Source organism: Cheilinus undulatus, linkage group 18 (genome assembly GCF_018320785.1).
Source record: "Cheilinus undulatus linkage group 18, ASM1832078v1, whole genome shotgun sequence".
Taxonomy (NCBI): domain Eukaryota; kingdom Metazoa; phylum Chordata; class Actinopteri; order Labriformes; family Labridae; genus Cheilinus; species Cheilinus undulatus.
Window position 1 is genome coordinate 12,773,736 of NC_054882.1, and position 14,935 is coordinate 12,788,670.

Here is a 14,935-nt window from a genome sequence, read left to right on the forward strand (position 1 = left end):
GTCTGATGCAATCTCAAAGGCTGTGTCAGAAAGAAAAGATGAACAGATGGACGGCTGTTGTGTTCGAGATTAAAAAGCAGAGGCAATGACTGCTACAGATTAGAAGAAAACTATTTCACACACTTTTTCAACACATTGACATAAAAGACACTTCTCATCAACCTTTGCAGGGTTTCACACAAGCACAACCTCAAATCCAGAGTTTCCCTCAGAGGCACATAAACTTTCTGAGTATCACTAACAATACATCTTGTGATAGAGCTGGAGAGACGCTGTGAGGGCTCACACTAAAAGCCTGGATGCAGCACAGTCAACAGAGGCTCATATAACTTTACAGCAGACATCCTCGCCATATCCGCAAGGTGAAAGTCTGAACAAGAGAAGAAGAGAAGAGGGGAGGCAGAGGAGGAGGAGAGCTCTATGCAAACAGAGGGGCAGAAGATGCACTCTGGGGGGGTTCTTATACAAAAGACTACCTAATGTGGAAGAAATATAAAGTGACTGCTTCTTCACTTTTTGTCCCTGACATTGTAAGGAGGATATAAAAGTTACTATATTACACCATAACCCATGAGGAGAGTCTGGTTAACACAAGACATGATGCTGTATGCAGTTAGGTACTTCCTTCTGTCAACTGAATCAGTACACACCTCTGTAAAACGTAGGACCTGAATAGATAGATATTGTTGTAAAATATTCCAAGTTTTAAGAGATTTGTTTACTATAACTGTACAATATTTTAAAAACTAGCACTACTTCCAGGCGGTTATGTACCTCCACCAGGGTATATTTGCCGGAGAGTGAAAGTACAGGGGTGGGTCAGGGAGGAGTGCTACTGTAGGAATGGATTAGGCAAGGGATGCTCATGAGACCCAATGACCTTGATCTCCAAAGTGTAAGCAGTTCAAATGTCAGAGTGGACATTAGAAGGTGATTGGACTAAAGTTCTGTCTGTCACATTTATTGAGGGCAAATCAGAGCGTCAAGACAAAAGACATAGTAGACATGGCCAGCTCAGGTAGTAGTCTGAGCTCGGCAGAAGCTGCAATAATAGTTTTCCAATGGTGGAGCCAAAAGTTGGATAAAACTCATGCCAAAGCAGGTCGGGGAGCAGTGAAAACATCTTTTATGTCATGTAAAACTTTAGTGATGTTCTTTGCTCTTGCATTAATAAAGTAGTGTGGTCAGGTTCTCATGAAACTGTCAATATACTTTAGCTACATCAGAGCTTATGGCTATTCTGGTGGCAGCCATTGTAATCAGCTTTCAGTACAATTTAACCCCGCCTTCAGCTACCGCCTCATTCTCCTCAAATCACACTGATTGGCTAGATCCATTTTCAGATTGGCCCAAATGCAGACTGAAGCTTTCAAGATTTGCCTGATTTCAGAGATGGAATCTGGCCAGTGCTTTGCAACATTAGGACACTGGAGCTAAATAAAGCTGAATGGTTTGGGAAAATAATCTAATAGTGAAGTTCCTCATCTCATGTATTTTCCAACAAAAACAAATGTTCATTCGATACCATAATCACCACAATATTATATTAAACCAGGGCTGAACATTTTTAAAAAGTATTGAAGTGAAGATTTTGACTCATTTTGCAAATTGGATATGAACTGTTGTATTCAAATGAATTATATTTTTATACAATTCTCATATTTAATAAGAAAAACACAGAGAAATGAAGAAAATTGTTTTTTCTTGTACAGTATTTTAAAAATATGGCACAAGAATGATTGCTTGATATGTAATGCACAACCTCTGCCATTTTGACACAAATTTCAGGTCAAATGAATATTGCACCTTCTGTGATTTGAAAATTGCAGCAGGTCATATTCAATTTAATCTAATTTGCGATTAATTGCCCAGCCCTAGTGCTAAGTGTGTAAAAAAAAATTCCTTAATGCATTCTTAAGATATCGCATTGATCATACCTGGCAATGACCGCCCCCTTGACCTATGACCTCCAAATGTAAACAGTTCATCCATAAGTCAAAGTGGACAACCCTGCAACATTTAGAGATTCCAAATATACGTTATTGTGATCTCAGATTCACAAGCAAGGGATGAACATGAGAGCCAATGACCTTGTCATTGTTCATTGATCCCTAAAATCTGATCAGTTCATCCTAAAGTCAGCGTAACATTAGTGCAACGTTTGAAGAGAGTCCTTTAATGCTTTCTCAAGTAAGGGATGAACATGATGGTCACTGGCCTTTAATCTGATCTATAATCTTCTAAATCTGACCCGTTCACGCTTAATCAGAGTGGTTGTTTGTGTAAAGAGTGGAATAATCCCTCAAAGCATTCTTGCATTCAGAATCAAAGAATGAACCTGAGGGCTATTGCCCCTAACTTTGACCCATGACCTCCGAAATCTAATGAGCTCATGCTTGAGTCAGAGTGGGGTTTGTTGAAAAATTCAAAAGGATTTTCTCAAAGCGTTCTTATGCTATGACATTCCCAAGAATGACCTGGACAGACAGTGTGAAAATATGCCTCCTACCTCTGCTATCGACATAGCAGAAATACGACCTTATCCAGGCTGATGGGCTCTGTCCAATTCATTCTGTACACATTTATGAATTATTTACAGTATTTCATCTTTATATATGCACATGAAATAATTGTATCTGTGCCTTTATTAATAATAAATAAAAGCCCCAAAATATTCATTTGAAAAATAAATGTGTAGCCATAAGCACCAATGACCACCTCCACTTTGGAACATTAATATATTTTTTATTAAAGGTTTTAAGATATTGTCATCAAAATATGAAAGTTTCTATCACCCTCTGATATTTACCATCATATTATTGCTCTCTTATTCTGTCTACATTAACCTTTCATTATCAGATCAGCTACTGACTGCATTGTTGTTCATACACAGGTGAGTACAGCATGATGAAACATTTTCATCAACCTCTCTGATACAATTTATATTATCTTAAATGTGTTTATCTATTAACTTATTAAGTTGATCAATAAAACTGCTGACTACAACAGTCATTCATTCAAAGATCAAGGTGTCAAATACTGATAAAAGCATTAAAGGCAAAGAAAGAGATAAAGAGGTGATAAAGATAAAGAGGGAAAAGTTTGTTAACTACCAGAAAACTAGACTAGATTAAAGTGGGTCAGAAGTGTTTATAGCCATTCTGAGTGGCCACACTGGGAGGCAGAGGGGAAAAGCGGCCATCAAAGAGACCAAAATGGGGTTAGGAGGGGACTCTCTGTCAGAAAATCTCTCATTGAAGTCATTTTACTGTTGCACTCATTTGTTTTCACATGAAAAGTCACAGAAATATTTGAAGTCAAGGATAAAAAGAATAGAAATACACTTCTCTTTAGTCTATTCTCACTTCTTTACAGCCTTTTTGCATATTTAGAAAAGCAGCTGTGAATATCAAATTGTTGGTTTGGGAAAATTAAAGAAGTACTCTGATTTAGTGACCTCAAACAGAAGTTAGTGACTCTAGGTTGGAGGTTGTTTCTGAAACTTTTACACCATTTATTCAGCAGTTCTGATCAGGACAAATTGCTGATAGAGGTGTCACTTTCTGCTGATGTTGGGTATCACATTTAGAACAAAGTCTCCTCCCTATTTTGACCCTGGCTTAGCACAGGCTGATGGTAAATAGCTGGGCCTGTTCAATGTTCAATATGGTGCCTATAGACGCACCTATCCCACACTGACTGCCATCTTAGCTCAAAAAGCTGTCATGTCAGTGAAAACGTGGCAGACGTTGCTCAGGACGGTTATTTAGCTTGAAGGGAGAGTGAAAAAGAAAATGCGTCAGCCTTTTGGGTGTACGTGCAATGTCCCCAAGTTCTATGTCTACTCGCATCATCTAAGAAAAAAATGTTAGAAGTTTTAGAGTTCTTCAGCTCTAAAGAAGCTTTCAATAAGAGGTGAAAATCTCTGGGAACATCCTTCAAATCCTGTTATCTTTCGGATAAAACTTTAAATTATCTGATCTGAATGACAGAGAACCTTTACAGACACACTGCAACAAGTTTAACTTCTAAAATGATTGATATGTTCATTGATCAGTCATTTTCAGATCTAAGAAATAAAAAAAAGTCTTGGTTATTTGACTTTTACATGTCTGTAAATGTGAAAAATAAGTCGTCAAGTCGTACTGCTTATGAGCTGGTATTCATGTGAACTCTATTCATAATGAAGGATCTGAAACCAGGTGACATGATTCTGGGAAATGGTTCCCCCAGATGCCCAGAAGCTTTTCTGGTGGAGAGAAAGGCCGAACCATCAACCATAAAACAATCCTGTGACCCACTAGCTTTCATCTGGTGACAAAGCACCTTTTGTCAAACACTATGAAAAGGTTTCTATGTGAAAGTACAGCCAACGATCTGCTCTTGGACTACATTTCTCAACTCCTACACTATTCTCACTTCCCAAGTTGCTACAACAAAAAATTGAGCCTGGCAGAGGTCAAAGATCGGTCACACAACATGGCCACTTTGCATTGTTGAAGACTGCTAAAGCTACGTGAACTGAACCAGCACAGAAGCTGTTTCTCATAGTCCAGGATCCCTACTCTGTGGGAAGGATCCTCCCCAGTCAGGACCCTTGGAGGCGAGGCCAGAGTCCTCCCTGGCAACTCTTGAACACACATTTGGAACAAGCTAGCGAGTGTGCGTGAATACGTCATAGGAAGGGTCACGCCTGTATACGCGGTGGTGGAAGAAATCAAAATGGGAGGGGTACTAACAACAACAGCATTATAATCATATAATTATAATATATATAACAATATGATTATATAATCATATTGATCATTTAATATAATATAGAATCATATTATATGGCACTACTTTTACCCGTCCAGCTTTACTTTGATGATATGACATAATGATGGCGACATATTTACAGTGGAAACAGGACATCTGAAAAATGTATTGAGTGCGCTAGGACCTGGCTTTCTCCTGATGTTTTTTTAAATAGAAGGAAATGATGCGCAATGGATTGTGGGTAATTCCTGCGAGCGGAGGATACACATGTGCATCCTTGAAATTCTCTGTTTGAAGGACTTAGTCCTTGGAAAATTTTCACGGATCCTCGACATTGGAACAGTCCTCTGACAGCAGTTGATGACGTATTGTCCTGAGGATCCTTCCTTGGCTTTGAGCAACAGCTAGGGATTCAGTTTAGTCTCCAACAGCTCATTTTAAGACCTAAGGCTCATCATGTTTCAACAGCCAATCAGCACCTAGGAATCCAGAGAGGAAGTCAGCTGGTCATGGCAGTTACAAAGTTGTAAACAGCTGGATGTAGAAGCAGAGTTTTGGACGGAGGAGAGAGAGGATGTATATGCTGTAAAACCCCATTAGTAAACCTTACTTTAAACTATCATGCAAACCAATTGCCTTAAAGAAAATAAGTACAAGAACTTTTTGAACTCAGTAAACTAGATACTTGTGTGGCGCATTTAAAAGGCTTTTTTGGTGTTGTGCACTTAAATTTGAGTTTAAGTAAGATGTATAAATGACTAAGTGATGAGTGCAAGTAATTCCCATTTCATACTAGTAGACAGTTCAAAGTAGAATTTTCTCTTACTTCTATCCCATACTCAAACCTTGAACATTTATACCAGTCAAGGTAGGATAACTTAAGTGACTACAACAGAAAGGTTCACACCAAACCAGGAAGTCCTTCTCCATCATGTTCAGTAAACCATCTGTAGTGTAACATGGTTTCTCTCCACAGGTGGGACTTTTCTGAGTCAGTAACTTCATTTATGGTGCAAAAGTGTCTGATGCCCAAAGGCATTCTGGGAAAACTCTGCAGATTAAGGGATGACTGTCAAATAATTTGAGGACAGCTGTGTGGTTTCTCCAGTACAAGTTAATGTAACTGGATTCATGTATTCTCCTCTCTACTGCCAAAGTAGGACAACAGGGGTTTGTCCTGTTCTGCCCATATGTGCAAAAAATTAAACACCATTTTTAGGATTGGCACAATATTATAAAGCTGCAGACTTCTTACAATCAGAGCAAACATGCAGTTCTAGACCTTTTGAAACTAGGCTTTTACCTTATAATTTATAAAACACCAAGAGCTAGATGAATGTTAAAATCAAAGAAACTTCATGTTGTACTCACTTCTGTTTACAATGCAAGCAAACCTGGCCCGCACATTCTCAGATGGCTCATCTGTGAAATTTCTTCTTCTTTTTCTGTTGCTTTAACCTGGCTACTGCCACCTGCTGGACAGTGGTTTCAATCAGCAAATTGGCCCTTAGATGTTACTGGTTTACCTTACTTGAAACAACAGTTAACTGGTTTAATTCACCCTGCAATACTAAATAGAAAACCTAGTAATAAGACATATACCTGATTATCAAGTAAAGTTGACTTAATGTGTGTGTTTGGATTATTTATCAGGGTTTACACTGTACATGCTCCGTCTAAGGAACAGCCCTGTCTGTATAACTCTGGCCGAAAGCTCATGGCATAAACTGGTGTTAGACCCGAGGCAGACTTTACTATTAGGCAAAGGTAGGCAGCTGCCTGGGGCCCCCAGACTACCAGGGGTCCCGTGAGCACCTACTAATCTGAATGTTGGGCTTATATTTTTACCCTTCATTAATTAATATTTTTATTATAAATATCCATAAAAGGTAAAACAGCATCAGAATACTTGTAATTCATGAATAACTGGTGTCTCAGCCTTGTAGCCTGTGAGAGAAAAATATGTTAATTTATGAAAAACCAAGACAGTAAGTGTGGGCAATATGGCAAAAGTATTACATCACAATTTTTTTTTCATTCAATTTTAAAGACAACTTTGTTAACAACCAGAGAGAACTCAAGATTTTTTCTTTTTCTTTTGTAACCTGCCCCTGATGTTTTAAAAGTTTGGCATTTTCATAGTTGGCACCATCAGGTAAGGAGGGGTGGGGGCCTGAAGGTCCAATCAAGAATATCTAAACACCAAACATTTATTTTCCTACATTCTGACAGAGTTTGTTGTACAACTGTCTGTTTTTCACACTAAGGAGGGGTCGAGGGAACATAGATGTAGAAGTACTAGAGCTGGTTCTATGATAAATCAGTTTTAGCAGATCGTCAATACATTCTACTTCTTTACAAACTAAGATCGTCCTATGAAGCACCCCCAGATGACCGATAAGTGGTCAATAAAGTGCATTTTTTACAGATATTATTTTGTTTATACAAATGCATTTTTAGTATTTAATGGCATAAACTGCTGTTTTTGTTTGGACTTTTTTAGACAGCTAAAAAACGGGAGAACGATGTATATGGAGGGCCCCATGCCTGGGTTTACCTTACTGGTGAGACCTCTGGGTAGTTTGCAGATCAATTGCTCCAGTCTGGATTCTCTCATTTTTGTAGGATTGACCAAAGCAGTACTGCAACCACTGCTTTTAACTCATTATCACTGTTCTCATTTATATCACACACTTCAAATTAAATGCAGCTACGAGACATGCAAGAAAAGCAGAGGTGGAAACTGCAGGATGGAGGATCTTTGCTATGGGAATAGCATCTCTCCTAGTTGCAGCAGTGTGAACAGACAGGCTTTCAGAACATTGCGGAGTGGCCTGCTGCAAGTAAAAGCGAGATTCTACTTGCTTTGGTCTGGACTGGGCCCAACAATGGAAATACATGGTAAAAGATCCCTTATCACTAACTGAAGGCTGCACAGACTCTCACAAAGTTCCTAGAAGCCATATTGTTGTCAGAAATGAACAGTCCAGATTGCTACAACTGCAGCTGAAGTTATTTTTTATGTGAATCAGAAATGGTTTTATATCATCTCAGTGCGCTGAACTAAATTATTACCCTGTCACTGCAAACTTAACTGTCTGCTAATACTGTGTTCATGTCCAAATGAATAATTTAATATATCACAGCAGAACTTGTGATTTAGACTCCAGACAGGAGAAATGCAAAATACAAAACAATGCCATTAAGTGAGCAGCTAGCTGACTGATGCTCTTTCTCTACTGGTATCTAAAGCTGGGGTAGTGATATAGAGATGAGGAAGTCAGGGTGTTGCATCCCTCATGGTGCCTGTCACTGACACTGTGCTACCATCTACATTGACCTTTGTCTGCTCTGTTGAATTATACATGTCTAAACTGCTGAGCTGGGGTTGGGGGGTCTTCTGTTGTACCTGAGTCTCTCTAAATCAATACATATCCACAAACTCACCTTTAACAAAATGACCTTTACAGTCCATACCTTCATATAAAGTGTCTCTTTAACATCCTCCCTTCTCCCCCCCACACACTCATTGCAGCTCTTTGCAGTTTAATGAAAGACCCTAAGACATGGGAGCTAAGCCCCCTGTCCTCAATAGCATGTGGGTCATGCCCCGTAGATTAGAAGTCTTGGAGCAGCTACAGAGAAAGCAGGAGATTTACTGACATGGTCATCATGGTGCAGAGGAGAGTAATGCCTCTAATGGAGGGATGCATGCGCATGTTAATCTGTTATCAGACAAAGAAGCTTTATAATCAATCGTTGACGATGCATAATTGATGCCGGCTGCTCTGCAAAGGTTTCAGGGACTGAGATCTTTGGAAAACAAAAGAGGGTTTGAGCTAAACAGGCACCTGCTGTGAACAGAGTTAAATATTCAGCATCTTAAATGGAGCTTTTGTGTTCAAACAATGTCAGTGGGAAATTAGAAGACTTTAAAGGTAGCAAATATCCTTAAATGTGTCGCCTGCATGACAAAAACGTTCATGAGAAGTCTGACTCATATTTAACTTTTAAGTAAACATAATATTTATTTCATGTCAGGTTTTGTTTTTTCTAATTTTCTAACAAAAGTTAACTATACTCAGTGCATTCGCATGTACAAACTACATGTAAAAGTCAAAGAGCTGTGACCATTTGTACTTAGAAAAATAGGTTTTTACTGTTTTTGCCTTTATTTCAAAACATGGTTCCTACACACCTTTAAAAATATAAATTAAGACTTTTTAAGGCCTTTTTTATCTGAGAAAAAGATGTAAAAAAATTAAAGCCCGAGATTCCTCAGTAATCTGCACCATGAAGATTATTATAATTAGGGCTGGGCAATTAATCAAAACTTAGATTGAACATATCTACTTCAAATTTGTAATCGCAAGAGAAGCAAGCAATATATAAATACCAGTTAACACATTTTTTGAGGCAGTTCTTCTCTACACATCATGCAAACATTCAAGTTTCATTTTTTTATATAATAATTTGCAAAAGATCCTACTTTCCTTGTCTACAGATCAGATTGTAATCCCAATATTATGGAAAGAAATACAATTAGATTATGTTCCCAAATTATCCAGCCCTATTTAAAATTGTCCAAGATTGGCTAGAAAACAAAAATTGGATAAGAACACGTCTTAGTCAAAGTGCTTTCTAAAATCTAAGACCTATCGCTCACAAGACTTTTTATAGCCTTAAATTTCGAGTAAAAACATTTAAGACTTTTCAAGGATCTGCAGGAACTCTGTAAAGACCATGGAAAGAATCGTAAACTCAGGGAGTAACATGCATGAATGGAGCCACAGGTCAGACTTGAACTAAGGGTAATTGCTTGAAGGACAACAGCCTTTGTATATAAGGCACGACTGAACCACTAGGCCATCAGCACAGGATCAAAAATGACTTTGTCAGTACTTAATGTAATGTCTAGGCTTTAATCAGCTAGTATAGGATTTCTGCAGCTCAATTTTAACCTTGCAAAAATGATGGATTGACCGGATTCCATGCCAGTCTTCAGGCAGATCTATCTTGCAAAGTTTCAGTCTGAAATATAAATTCCTAATCAGAGAATGACCGGAGCAATCAGCGTGATCTGATGAGATCACAGACGAAGCTACAGGTTTGGTTTAGCTGTACTGCAAGTTTAGTTTTCTTATGTTTGGTTTAGTTTTAAACCTCAAGGTCCACTTAAGAGCCTACAACAATTATTTTGTGTGTGTATGTGAATACAGTCTGCATTAACAATCTAAATGCACCAAAAGGAGACAATAGAAAAAACTATCAAGGCGCCTTCAAAGCGCAGTTGATCTGTAGTCTGGGCGAGGGGTGGACTGCCTGTCAGTGCTTAGGGATGGGGAAGGGCCCAGGGCAGCAACCGCTGCTCACTGAGAGGCGCTACAACGATACGTGCTTTCATGTCAGAGTCTTCAAAAGTCTCCAGTAACACCAGAAAAAGTCACTAGATTTGTCGCTAGTCGCTTTTTTGAAAAAGAGTCACTAGAGGGGTCTGAAAACTGGCTAATTATAGCAACAAAGTCACTAAGTTGGCAACACTGCAAGGAGGTACAGCTACATTAACAACCAGCTATCCACCTCAGCACACTGTGCATGATGTCATGACTGACGCACTTACGTGACCAAAGATCCTCTCAGCCTGAAAAACACATTACTCTGCCAGGAAACCAGCCGACACCAGTATCGTTCTCCAGTAACAAAAAATGAATTTTTCACTGATAAAAAATTACTCGCCAGAGTGGCGAGTAGTCTTAAAAATTTACCAGCCAAAGACAAAATCGACCCGTAATTGGCAAGTGGCGAGTGTTAGTTTTGGACCCTGTGTGTCAGGTTAAGTACTTTTACCATCTTTATAACCTTACTTCTTGTGCTTTAAGTAAGTCTTAAATGTACTGTATATGTGCACCCATCTGCAATTTTGCTCTTATTTATTTTTTATTTTGGATGTTTTGTTACTGTTACAGCTCAAAAGCACAGATAGAAAGTTTGACATAACAAAAACCTGGATTCAATTTTAATTTAGGGGCTTATATTTGACTGAACTTTGAAAATGTTTGCATTCAAAGTGGCATACTTTGCACTACATATCAGTAACATGTGCTAACAGTCAACAGGATATTATGTGTAGAAATAGTAACATTTACATTTTCAACATTATCAGCACATTATTTTTATGTAAATACAGAGTGCATTAGTATTTATGCAACATTAGCCCCTTTTGTTTCATATTAACATGTTAAAATGTCACCCATGTTATGCCACAGGCTGGTTTTGCGAGATATTGAATCCTGAATGCTGCAATATTTCTCAAAAGGGAAACAATTTTTTTTTTAGCAACTTAGAGTTAAGGAAGTGACTCTCCTTGTGACACACAAAGCTTACAAAAAGACAACAGCAGCCACAGAAAGAGTCCTTTGCATATCATTTTGTCATCAATAAAAGACTTCAGCCCCTTACTTTATAGAGAGTGAATGAAGGGTAGTCATCATTAGCAGCTTGGTTTGTAATTTCCATCTCAATTCTCACAGGATATTGGAATATGAGTTTCCAAGTGTAATTATGACATGCAGAAGGCGTGCATGTAATACAATAATAATAAGAACCTCTGTGTCCACACAGCAAAGGTGGGCTGAGTGTTATTTTTAATAAACCAATGCTTCAGCCATGGGGATTCCTAGCTGTGAAGGATGGTGTGTGGGTTATAAATAGGTCCAAAAAGTCAATACAGGCACTGTAAAGCTGAAGGGGAATATAGGCTACCAGGAACAGCAACAGGGATTATCTCACCCCAAATGATAGTGACGTGCAGGCCTTATATGGGAAAAAAATCAATGAGGGATTTGAAAATCCAACTCATTGACACGAACATGCAAACTCTTCTTACAATGGCATTAACATATGTGACCATGCTGAAGATATTTAATCACGACAGGGGTCAATCGCTTGTGTAGATAAACTCCATGGGTTGTAATTACGCTGCATGGCCAAAGTCATCTTATTTCGTCCCTGGAAATGAGGAGCCAGTGCGCAGGCCCGGCTGCTGGGACTCCGCTGCAGCATCACGCCTCCTTCCTACTGAGCAGTGCGGTACAGTTATGGTCCCCAAATAATATAAAAGCAGACCCCTTAAATTTTACTACGGGGGTATTTTAGACACTTCTAATCCATAAAAAGTCTTCATGTAAACAACAAGAGAAAACGACACATAAAAGCTTCTGCTGCAGCCTTGTTTATGAGCTTTCAATGCAAGTGCTGTCTCCATATGAACAGGTGTAACAGCCCAAACTATGCACACAAACATGCCGAAGAAAGAGGAATACATGAGTGTTTGAACACATTATGTAGCTACGATAACTGACATACATTGTTGTGTATTTGTTATGAAGGACAGTTGAGGAAAAACAAGCATGCAAAGGCTCCAACTTACAAGGAAACAGTGATTAAAGATACCCGAAGGCATATTCATGTCAATGGGGAGGGAACTGCGGAAGCTAATGAATGCCATCACTCCCATCTAAATGAACCATTATGCTGTTATATTGGACAGACATGCTTCCTACATCCCAACATGTTCGCTACATGTCGCTTAGCTCCAGCAGACCGACATGAATCATCCTCAGTGCGGTCTTTTTATTTACCTTCAGTTTGAGCACTGCGGTGTCTCCCTCAGCACACAGGCCGGCAGATCGAGCACATCACCCGGTCAGGTCGTGTAGGATGTCGCGGTGTCCGTCTGCGGTTCGTCTGCTGTCCCCGGCTTCTCCTCCACGGTGTCTCTGCTGTCCGAGTGGAAATTGACACATTTTACTTCACTGCAGCAGCGGCAGCAGCAGCAGCACATGCTCAGTCAGACTCACGCACCTCTTAGTTAACCCTTAGTTGACCGGAGTCCACTCAGTGCTGACTGACCGGACAGTTAGCGCTGTCAGTATCAGTTTAGGCGGAGTAAAAATGAATATTTATGACTCCCAGTAACACTTTAACATATCTATATTAAAGCTTTCAGCAAATTTAAGAACACACATTAACTTTTAAAATAAAGAACAAATCACAAACTACCCCCTTGGACCGTACTGTTTGTTTTAGCTTAAAAACAAAGAGCACGAAAACAGCTGAGCTAGGCATGAATTTGTTTACCTGTGTGTACAAGGCTAAAATATAAAGAATTAAAACTTCCCTTTTTTTACATACAGAAATGAAAAAAAAAAAATACAGCTTAAGATAAAATTTTAACAAAAGCCCCAGCTTCTAAAGTTAGCTGGTTATATAGCCACAGTTACAGCTACAGCTACATTTTCTTGATTTGCCACCTGGCTATCTGCCATCCCCAGATTTGTTTTTCTAAGTATTTCTTCTTGTTTCACTACAGACTGAATGAAACTTTCCCCAGACATATTTCAGACTGAGCTGCTGTCAAAAAAAAATCACTAAATGTTTAACCGCCTTTAGTCCTGACGTTTTTGATGAGCAGTTAAGTGCTAATGATAAACACCGGCATTTCCTGTAAGTAGTCTAATCCTGTGGTTGTGAAATGGTGTGGTAAGACACACTGTTGTGCTTTAAGGCAAGTCCAGGCGTGCCTTTGTACCATACCTTGTTACTACAAGTGGATAAGTACTGTAACCAGGTCTGCCCACAGATCTGACTGGACCCCTGAAACACCCCAGAGAAAGGGCGTTGTGATTTATGGATGACGTCAGTGCATGTGTTTGTGTTGGATCCGTAGCATTGGTGCTAGCATCCTGGCTAACAGTTACCTCACAAAGAGCTGAAAAGCATGGCATTCTACTATTGGGTTAAAATTGGTGTTGAAATTATAAATTCATGCTATTTTTAACAAAGGTAACCAATTTTTCTACCCATTTTTGCCACTTCTTTTGACAACTTAAACCATTTTGCTGCTTTTTAGCATTTTTGCCCACTTTTGACTCATTATTGCCACTTTTTTTAAACTTTTTGCCACATTTAACCAATTTTGACCATTTTTGCTATTGGTTTGCCATTTTTTCCATCATATTTAACCTCTTTTTACCACCTTTTAGCAACATTACGCCTTTTTTGCCTTTTTTCCGCCACTTGTGGTCTATTTTGCCAACTTTTTGCCAATTTTTGCCTACTTTTGCCTTTGACAATTTTTGTTTCCCAATTTTGTCCTTTTTTTTATCACTTTTAACCAATTTTGATCACCTTTTAACAACATTTTACCCTTTTAGACCATCTGTAAGCCTTTTTTACAAATATTTTGACACTTTCAACATGGTTTTGCCAATTTCAACCCATTGTTTTTACCAGATTTTGCCTATTTCTGACTTTGTTTTACCACTTTTTGCCCAATTTTGCCATGTTTTTTTTTAACCACTTTTAACCCATTTTTTAAACCATTTGTCCACTTTTCCATCTCCATGATCCCCCAGTTGGCCATACCTTAGAAAGCTCTCCCCTTTATTTCCCTTTATAGGCCACCTTGACTGTAATACTATTTATAAAGTCTATTTTTATAAATGTGTTGTGCCTTGAGATTTTGGCTTAAACTTAGGTGTGCCTTGAGCAAAAACGTTTGAAAATCACAGGTCTAATCTTCCTTCAAAATAAAAGTCTCAACTAGCATTTTGCGTATTAAATATTTTAATTGAGAAGCTACAACAGCAGGAAATGTTTGGTTTTCAGTTGGCCTTATAGCATAATTGCCTGAGTCATATTTTAAGGTTTTCAGAAAAATAAGGCACAATAAATCAGCAGTGTTAGGAGAGCAGAATGAGGCAGATATCACAATTTTGCCAAAAAATGGCTTAGGCTATTATGCTATGCTTACAACAGGCGTGGTTCTGTAACTTCACACAGTGATATGGCAGCTCTTTGATGGAAAAATGTTCTAATAAAATTAAATAAAGTAAAATAAACATTCCTAAAGCCAGAATTTTCTCGGGAAAATACAGAAGTTAAGTGAACCCAAGTAGTACAAGTAGAAGTACATTGAGATTATTTCCTTAATTTATTTAACCTGAGTAACGACTCAGTGCTTAAACTAAACTTTAAATTAAATACTTTTTACTTTTACTTGATGTGATTTTTTGACCAGTACTTTACTTTTACTTTAGTAAACGTTAACTTAAAAGTAACTGTGCTTTTATTTAAGTACAATTGTCGTGTAGTTTTTTCACCCTGACTTTATCTC

General features: G+C 38.5%; 1 protein-coding gene across 1 annotated transcript in view; it reads right to left on the reverse strand.

Moving 5' to 3' along the window:
* tmem229b (transmembrane protein 229B) overlaps positions 1-12,515 on the reverse strand; it is a 28,389-nt gene extending 15,874 nt beyond the window's left edge. Inside the window, exon 1 of the mRNA XM_041813125.1 lies at positions 12,399-12,515. The gene's annotated coding sequence lies outside the window, so the exon portion shown is untranslated. The remainder of the gene's footprint in view (positions 1-12,398) is intronic.
* Between the last annotated feature and the right edge of the window lie 2,420 nt (positions 12,516-14,935).